Source organism: Triticum dicoccoides, chromosome 2A (genome assembly GCF_002162155.2).
Source record: "Triticum dicoccoides isolate Atlit2015 ecotype Zavitan chromosome 2A, WEW_v2.0, whole genome shotgun sequence".
NCBI lineage: Eukaryota > Viridiplantae > Streptophyta > Magnoliopsida > Poales > Poaceae > Triticum > Triticum dicoccoides.
Window position 1 is genome coordinate 66,000,218 of NC_041382.1, and position 7,276 is coordinate 66,007,493.

At 41.7% G+C, this 7,276-nt stretch overlaps 1 long non-coding RNA gene across 1 annotated transcript in view; it reads right to left on the reverse strand.

The window, feature by feature from the left end:
- LOC119358957 overlaps positions 1–889 on the reverse strand; it is a 2,333-nt gene extending 1,444 nt beyond the window's left edge. The window contains exon 1 of the long non-coding RNA XR_005172341.1: positions 706–889. This is a non-coding gene — a long non-coding RNA (uncharacterized LOC119358957). The remainder of the gene's footprint in view (positions 1–705) is intronic.
- Between the last annotated feature and the right edge of the window lie 6,387 nt (positions 890–7,276).

Sequence of the window (7,276 nt, forward strand, 5' to 3'; positions counted from 1 at the left end):
GCACTTCGCCAGAATCCTTGCGTAATACGGAGGTGACTTGCCATGAAATTCGTATCCCACTAGAACATGCACCCTCGAATCCCCCTGACCAAACTGGAACTCCCTTAAAAAATGAACAAAATGTCGTGCCAACTAAATGATCTAGAGCCTGCAGGATGCAGCCAATTGATGTATGAGCGTGTGCAACTGGAAAATGAAATTGGAAAACACACTCCTAATCGTCCTTCGTGTAATAATCCAACTATGTTTGCATCCCTGTGCAACTTTTACAACTAGCTAGCCAACTATTCCTTGCTCCGTTTGCAACTTATACTAGAAAAAACCAATAAAAAACACGGGGAACCAGGACGCAAAAGAGATGTACGAACCTACGCTATCCCATTATCTACTCGCTCTGGTTGAAATTGAACTCAAATCTCACTGAATCCCCACGCCTCCCTAGTTCGAAAGCAGCACGAGAGCTTTGCTCATGACGCCAACGCCACCATGGCCGTAACTGTGTGAAGAGGATGCGGTTAACCACCGCTATGGGCTGCCCGGCAAACTCATCCCCCTCCGTCGCGACCTCTCCGCGTTGAGTATCGCCTCCCTCGTCCGACGAATACGAGCAATACGAGCCGCCCCCAGCCAGGATCTATGCTAGGGAAGAGATAGGAGATACACATATAAGGGAGGACATAAGCAAATCCATGGGTAGGACCTTACCTGCGCTGGCGACGAGCAACGAATCTCCGCACGCGCCAACGCCTTCGGCTTCCTCCGACTGACTTCGGTTATGGTGGCAGATGATCCACTTCCCAATGTTCGCCGCCCGTCTTCGGCTTCGGTTGCGGCGCCGGTTCCTTTGCCTCCTCCGGTGGTTACACCTCTGGATCTCGCCTGATTTGGGAGGAGGAAAATGGGGAACGAGAGGACTGGGGGAGGAGGGCCATGGAGAGGATCGAACTTCGAAGCCGCCGTTCACTAACTCTTTGTCGTTTCACCCAGGCGTGTTCTACCTCCGTCAGTGACAAGTGGACCCAGCCTGTGGGTACACGACGCGACGCGCGTGGACCAGGTGAGCGACGATGCGATGTGCCCAGCCACGTGCGCGAAGCGGCCTCACTCCCGCGCCTAGAAATTGTGGCCGCGCGATCTTGGTTGATCGAGCGGTGCTCGTTCGGCCGCTCGTTTCCACCGTATAGTGCGCGTGCACTTTGGAGAATTTGGGATCAATTAATTACGGTTGTGTTGTTAGCTGTCGATTAGTTGGGCTGGCCTAAACAAAAAAAACATTAAAAAAGGTTAAAAAAAACACTGCCCGCACAACTTCATACCTTATTTCCGCATGCCCAATACTATATCAAAAGGAATCAGGCGCTTCATTTTGATGCATGCAGGCGCCCAATGTGTTGGTTGGCGCTGCAAGTATCAACCTTATATTACAAGGATCAAATCCTGTTGTTGGCTTTTTGTTTTTTTCGGTTCAGTTTTTTTTTCTTTTTTTCCTTAAAAACGGACTATAGGAACCAAAGACGGACGAAAAAACTTATGGTCCCACCATGGACAATAAAAAATGGAGAAACAATCCTCACTTTAATATTAGGGAAAGATACGAAGGAGAAGGAGTGGAAACGTTGTGGAAGACGGCGGTCCACGGAAAAGTAAGAATGTTCCTATGACGTTTATCACATCACTCGATACCTACCAATGATGTAAGAGCACACAGGCACATGTCGGACTCCAGTGCATGCGGAATTTGTGGTGCGCTTGACTCATGGAAGCACTCTCTAGTAGACTGCACCATGTCGAAGTATACGTGGGCACTAGTTGATGAAGAGCTCGGACAGCAAATCGCAGCCACCTCTGAACCCAATGCGAAACAATGGTTATTTACACATATGCAGTCATTATCTCATGAGTTGTTCGTCAAGCTTTCAGTCACGCTATGGGTAATCTGGGCGGCTAGGAGAAAGGCCATCCATGAGGGAATTTTCCAAAGCCCCTATGCTATACATTCTTTTGTGGTCCAATTTATTCAGGAGCGGGAGATGATTCGGGAAGGAGGAAAAGAGGTTCGGGCCAGCCCAGCTGCACCTAAGTCATTGCAAAATACACGTCGATGCCGGGGTTCGAGCGGGACGAAGAGGGGTGGCAGCCGCGGTCTGCCGGGATAGCGAAGGGAACTACTTGGGGAGCTCGGCCCTATCAATCTACGGTCTCCACGACCCAGATACCCTAGAGGTCATCGCATGTAGAGAGGCTCTAGCACTTGCTTCAGACCTGAATGTGCAGCAGTTTGTCATTTCTTCTGATTCTAAACAAGCCGTCGGCGACATCAACATGGGAGCTACGGGAGACTACAGGGACATTATCAAGGAGATAAAACTTCAAGCTTCAACTTTTACTTGTTCTTTTATTTACGAAAGTCGTGATGTCAACTATGAAGCACATAGTTTAGCCAAATATGTTGGTCAGGGGCGCCACGTTTGGTTTAGCCAACCCTATGATCCGAACTGCATCCCACTCCATGTGGCGTTTGATGAATAAAGTTTGGCTAAACCCTAAAAAAACATACGAAAATTCTGACGGGTAAAACAAAATCAAGAATATCGCCTTCTTTTATTATTATATTAGGTAGGTAGATATAATATAGATATATAAATCTTTTATTATTATATTAGGTAGGTAGATATAATATAGATATATAAATCCAATCACCGCATACAACCAAGTTAAACCCTGAACGGAAGTTCAAATAAATAAATAAAGAGGTTCCCACAGTAAAGAAAAACAAGGTTGAGAAAGGAGCTGACCTCGATTTTTTAACATAGCTGACGTCAATTTGGCGTCTGCTACCGAATCCTCAATTATTTAGGATTTGGCTTATTTTCTTGTCAATTCTTCTGACTGATTATTAGGAGGTTTTGAGATGTCTAACTTGATCCAGTCTTCTTTTGAATGGGTTCAATTTTACATGGATAACATTGATAGATCTTTTTGGATCGTGTAGGCTAGATCAATCCGGTAACCTACCTTCTGCCTTGCCTTGTGAGCTTGAACCAGCAGCCATGATGATGTTGTGGCGGCTGTGATGATGTGGACAGAGAGTAGATGGCGGCGGTGGTGGAGCTTCTCGTGAGCACCGCGCTAAGCCTAGATCGTTAGGGAGTGTTCGATGGGGACTGTGGCAGCGATTAACCTCGTAACTCGTGCCCGGCCCCCACCTCTGTTTAAATAGCACGGGTCACAGGGGCCCACCAACCATGGTTTGGTTGGGCGCCCCCGATCAGGGCACGATGCAAGGGCCCGTTCGACCCGTTGGGCTCGAACGGGAGAGAGATCAACCTAACATTCTCCCCCTTGATCTCAACTTTACTTTTAACCTTATACTTTCTAGTTTATTTGTTTCATCACATATTGGTACATAGAGCATGTTTCATCGTCACAGCTTAATTGCCGATAGAATCATACAGGTACAACATACGTTAAGTTCAGAAACAAATTCTGTTCCTTTTGGGCCTATCCAGGAATCGTAAGGCTTTCCGTTAAACCCATGTCGGCTAAGTGTTCCTTGAACACATTGGGTGGTAAGCCTTTCGTTAGCGGATCCGCAAGCATATCCTTTGTCCTTATATGCTCGAGACTTATAGTTTGATCCTGGATTTTATCTTTCACAACATAATACCTTATCTCTATTGTTTTGGCAGCATTACTCGACTTGTTGTTGTGAGCATAGAATACTGCGGGTTGGTTACACAGTACATTTTTAGTGGTTTATGAATACAATCTACCACTTTCAAGTCGGGTACAAATTTCTTTAGCCATATCGCCTGCCCCGTGGCTTCGAAGCATGCTATGAATTCTGCATACATCGTGGATGATGCAACTATCAACTCTTTGGAGCTTTTCCACGAAATAGCTCCCCCAGCGAGAGTGAAGACGTATCCTGACGTGGATTTTCTATCATCTCTGTCCCCCGCAAAATCTGCGTCTGAATAAATTTTTATCTCTAGGGAATCACTTCTCCTGTATATTAGCATGTAGTCCTTCGTGCCTTGCGCATAACGCAATGCTTTCTTTACCATCTTCCAGTGCTCCATGCCTGGATTCTCTTGATATCTACCAAGTACCCTGGTGATAAAAGCTAAGTCAGGGCGAGTGCACACTTGTGCATACTGTAAGCTGCCAACTGCCGAAGTATATGGTACTGCTTTCATTTGATCGATCTCGTACTGGTTCTTGGGACATTGGAATTTCCCAAAACTATCGCCCTTAACTATAGGAGCAGGTGTGGCTTTACTCGCATGCATATTATACTTTTTAAGAACCTTTTCTAAATATGCTTTCTGCGATAGTCCTAAGACTCCATTGGTTCTATCTCGGTGAATTTCTATGCCCAAAACATATGATGCTTCACCAAGATCTGTTATGTCAAAATTCGAGGATAAGAACTTCTTTGTTTCTTGTAGTAGACTAACATCACTGCTAGCAAGCAAAATATCATCCACATACAAGATTAGGAAAATATATTTCCCATTTTTAAACTTTGCATAAATGCAGTTATCCTCAATATTTTCTTTAAATCCAAAACTTTTAATCGTTTGATTAAACTTTAGATACCACTGCCGAGAGGCTTGTCTTAATCCATAAATGGATTTCTTCAGGCGGCATCCCATATTTTCTTTGCCTTCCATGATAAAACCCTTAGGTTGTTTCATGTAGACATTTTCTTTTAAATCACCATTCAGAAATGCCGTCTTTACATCAATTTGATGTAACTCTAAATCAAAATGAGCAACTAATGTCATTATGATTATGAAGGAATCCTTACATGAGACTGGAGAAAATGTCTCTTGTAATCTATCCCTTCTCTTTGTGTAAATCCTTCTGCCACGAGCCGTGCTTTATACTTTTCTATATTCCCTTTAGAGTCATACTTAATTTTGTAGACCCATTTATAGCCTACTATTTTGGCTTCTTTAGGAATTTCCTCTAAGTCCCAAACATCTTTGGAACTCATCGATTTCATCTCGTCTTCCATTGCCTTCATCCATTTCGATGAATGAGGGCTTCTCATGGCTTCTTCATATGAGGTGGGATATTTTTTCATATGAACCATTTCTATGTTATAAACTTTAAAGTCAGTAGAAATAGCTGACTTTTTTGGTCTTGTAGACCTTCTAAGGGCCTCAGTTTCTGGCACATTATGTGCCTCAACTTTTGTCACTTCTTCTAAAATTTGTTGTTGCACCTCCCTTTCATGCTTAACAACGGGTTCAGTCGGCTCCTGACGGATAGGTTCCGGGTCTGCTCCCATAGTTGTCATGGGTGGAGTTGCAACTGGTAGTGAGAAAAATGGCTCCTAAATCATCGGATTAGGTGCATGCACCCTCTTCTCCTCAAGATCAATTTTCCGAGCTACCAAGCTCCCCCTCATCATTTCGTCCTCTAAGAAGACTGCATGTCTTGTTTCTACAAACTTTGTATATTTGTCTGGGCAGTAGAAACGAAAAACCCTTTGATCTGTCTAGATAACCAAAGAAGTGGCACCCACACACTGAAGTGTTGTAGGGAGGGCATCCTTCCTGTCCATAGCTCGTACGGTGTTTTGGGCACCGACTTGCTTGGAACTCTATTGAGAATGTGAATGGCGGTTTTAAGCACCTCCATCCATAATCCCAATGGCAAGTTGGAATAACTCATCATGCTGCGCACCATATCCATAAGTATACGGTTGTGCCTTTCAACTACTCCATTATTTTCTCCCATAGTGGGATACATTAAAAGCACGTGAGTTATCATATCTTTCTCTTGCCAGAATTTCTCCCGCCATACAGGATTTTTGACATAATATTATGTTAGCTTTACCCCGTTACGCAGGTATTTTCCCAAACTTTTCCCGCCATGCAGGTTTTATCATAATCATCTTTTCCCGCCATGCGGGTAATTCCCTGTAAGGGAACATAAATGATAGAATTGACTCTTTTGACTGCATATTCAATCATCAAATTTAGGAATAAATCCGAATGCTCTTTGACACACATGCTTGATCCGACGTTGGTCAAATTAAACACGCATGTTGCTTGTTTCATCTCAAATCATGTTGATTAAAAAAACTTCTTCATAGAGAGTACATAAAAGACATTCATCAACCAAGACTCTCAATGATCTATCTCTTTTCTTTTTATGCCATTCTTTAGAGAGAACATACTCCCTCACGTTATGACCTTTCTTGGTCATCTTTTGGGTCACAAGTACCCAGCCATTCGCTTTCACAAATGAAAGCATGCAAAACTTTTAGTCTGAGAAAACTTAGCCAATAATCAACAATAATGGGCATAAAAAATAACCCTACGTTGGTCTGGTTAAAAGAAATGCACATTAAACTTTTGAAACTTTCTTTTATGTTCTAAATCACCATTGTGGCAGAATTAGAATAAACATCATCCTTATACATTAATTCCATATCACCGTTGGGCAGAAATGGCAATAATGCATATAACTCATAAACAATGTGATGATAGTATCTCTATTAAACAACTTTGCTAAGAATTAATCATCACCATCAACTTTATTGCAGCGGGAACAAGAAATATACATTCCTCTAGTTCAAGAGCATTTCTTGATCTTTATCTGTTCTCTGAAAATTGACCACTTTGATACAAAATTTATCAGAGATTTAAACTTTGAACATAAGACTCATAAAATTATAGCACTTTTATCATCAATGTTGGTCAGAAAATAACAATACCATATTTTAACTTTAAAACAAATATCTTTCTTTTGTCATAGTGGAAACTATCCGCATCTTATTTCACCCACAGGGGAAAAACATTGCTTAGGGCATTCCTTCCAATTAAACTTTCCCGTTGGTTCCAATTTAATTGGAGGATAAAACTTATACTTTGCAGCGGAAACTTTACAATATTCTATTAAAAAACAATCTGTACTCTTTTACTCTCTAAGAAATTTTAACCAGTTGGTTAAAAAATGCATTACAGAAGCAACAATTTAATCTTTTACTTTAGTTCTATTCACTTTTAAAAGAGCACTTTTATTTTCAATAATAAACGTTGGTCATAAAAATAACAACCATATTCATTTTAATAATCACTTTAACATGCTCTTAAAAACTTAATTCTACCTAAACTTTATTTTCTTCGCAAAGAGCTCTATTAATTATTTACGCAGCGGAAAATCATGAATAAAAATTCACGAACTTTTACTATTTACAGAAATTTTTTCTTTGACAGAATAAAAAATTATGAACTTTTTAATTTTCTTTATAAAATTC